Raw genomic sequence first — 2,350 nt, 5'->3', positions numbered from 1 at the left:
CTGCGGAAGTCTTTTTAATGTAATAAAAACATATCAAGCTATTATTACATTATTACCTTGTATTGTAAAGCAGCCTCAAAAAAGAGAAGTGAAGAATATTGATTTTGTTAACATTATAAATTTATCCGAAAGTCAGTATTTTCTAGCGACATTTAAATTGCAATATTTTTGGGGCCATAAGCCCTATATAAGTATTCCTATAATCATCTTTGGATAATAATGTAAAGTGACTTATTCAGTGCAGATATCTGATTTTTGTATGAGTTGACTGATTCTCACCACAGTGACTTGGGACTTGCACTTGAGTGACTTACTCCCACCTCTGCTGATGTGAGGATGAAACGTACACAGCAATAGACAACACCCTGCGGGTGACAAATGGCAGCGGTGGGATTTGAATCCACGCCTCCTGAGAGACTGGAGCCTAAATCCAGTGCCTTAGACCACTCGGCCACACTACCATTGGCACTCACAGTCAGTAGCAGGACAATTCAAAGCAAAGTTCATAAAAATTCTTACATAACTTTGAAATCCAAGACTACGTCATGCAAATCTTCACTTCTTAAAATCCCAGCCCATCAGTTATTGAGCCTTTAAAACTTCTGATGTTTGCTGCAGGTTTCTCTTCATGCAGGTGTTTTCTGATCCCACACTGACACCAAACACCGTCAATGTAGATATTTTATTAGAATAAATGAGAACAAATTTATGGAGACACAATCAGCTGTTTCTGCCTGTCGACAGCTGATTGATGATCAGCTGATTGATGATCAGGGCACCATCATGACAAAATGACGTCGCTTCACGTGACGCTGCAGAGGGAAGGATGTCCCATGGACCGTTAATCGTCGGTCTTATGGCTTCAGTCCTCTTGTCGATTTCTCCAGTCTCACCATGAGTCTCTGGTGGGCGGGACTAAGACTCAAGGAAAAGACTCACGCCAAAGACCCAAGCCATACATTAGTGAAAGTGAGAAACAGCCCTGGAAGAGGCAAGGATCGAGGAAGGAAGCAGCTCCAGGAGGAGCTCGGACCAAGGAAACACCAGTCTATTCCTCGGTGGGTGGAGCTAAGACCCGAGGAAACAGAGAAAGGAAGGATACCAAAATGTGACATGAGAAAGACCTATAGAATCAGGGGAATCTACTTTCCTGACCATTTGGTTTCATTGAGTGTTGTACAACACAGTGAACATAGTGATGTAAGGATTCAACACAATTGGCAACAGACAACACCTTGCAGGTGACACATGGCAGTGGTGGGATTTGAACCCACGCCTCCTGAGAGACTGGAGCCTAAATCCAGCGCCTTAGACCACTTGGCCACACTACCCATAGATCATACACCTCTAATGGGGACAAAGAAAGAAGAATAAATTGTTACTGATACCCAAAGGGGACGACCTCGGGATAGATTGACTCTGTGGAAAACAGCAAAGTACAAATAGAGGAACTTCACGGCCATTTAGCAGAGGATGGTTTCGATCCATCGACCTCTGGGTTATGGGCCCAGCACGCTTCCTCTGCGCCACTCTGCTGAGGATTATATGCTGTTTTTTTCATAGCATTATAGCTTTGTGAACACATTTATTATTTTACCTGAGCAGTTTTTTCTCAAAGTGAATAAAAATTTACCCTGAAAAATAAAACATCTGGTCCAAGTCTATATAGAATCAAATTCACTCTGCTTGAAGAATAATTTTCCAATTCTTACTCCTCAAAAAAGTGTTTTCTTTTAACTCTAAATAATGATTTATTTTATTGTTTGTTCTGGACTGACCCCCACATACATCTCAGACCTCATTGTTCCCTTTACTCTGGCGCACTCGCTGAGGTCTGAGGGCCAGCTCCAGCTTATTGTCCCAAAAACTAGACCTAAAGCCGGGATGACCGGGCCTCTTCTGCTGTTGGCCCGAAACTTTGGAGCGCTCTTCCCCCCCACGTAAAGACAGCCCCTTCAGCTGATGTTTTTAAGTCGCGTTTAAGAGCACACTTTTACTCACTGGCATTTAACCCGGCATGAGAATTGTGTGGTCCTCTGACTGTCTTTTATTGATTTTAGTGTTTAAAGTGTTTTAATTTGATTGGCTTTTATTTGTTTATATATACATTTTTTTTTTCTGTGTGTGCTTTATTCTGTTCTGCTTGTTTCAGTTTTCTGTGCAGCACTTTGGAGACTTTGTGTTGGTAAAATGTGCTATACAAATAAAGTTGGATTGGATTGGATTGGTTGGACCACACCCAACCTGCACTGCAGTACGAGGGCCCTTCAGTGCTGTTTGCAGCCCTAGCTAATATTTATGACTCATTCTCACAGTTGCCTGTTAACAAAGCATTGGCAAGCATTTTTGC

The 2,350-nt window shown here is 42.1% G+C and overlaps 2 non-coding genes across 2 annotated transcripts; both read right to left on the bottom strand.

The window, feature by feature from the left end:
* Positions 1–379: 379 nt before the first annotated feature.
* trnal-uag lies at positions 380–461 on the bottom strand. Its single transcript has one exon. It is a non-coding gene; the product is annotated as a tRNA-Leu (tRNA).
* A 788-nt stretch (positions 462–1,249) lies between these two features.
* Positions 1,250–1,331, bottom strand: trnal-uag. Its single transcript has one exon. It is a non-coding gene; the product is annotated as a tRNA-Leu (tRNA).
* Between the last annotated feature and the right edge of the window lie 1,019 nt (positions 1,332–2,350).

The sequence above is a fragment of the Cheilinus undulatus genome, linkage group 1 (assembly GCF_018320785.1).
Source record: "Cheilinus undulatus linkage group 1, ASM1832078v1, whole genome shotgun sequence".
Taxonomy (NCBI): Eukaryota; Metazoa; Chordata; class Actinopteri; order Labriformes; family Labridae; genus Cheilinus; species Cheilinus undulatus.
Note: the sequence above shows the minus strand (reverse complement) of the source record. Positions and strands in the feature narration are given on the sequence as shown.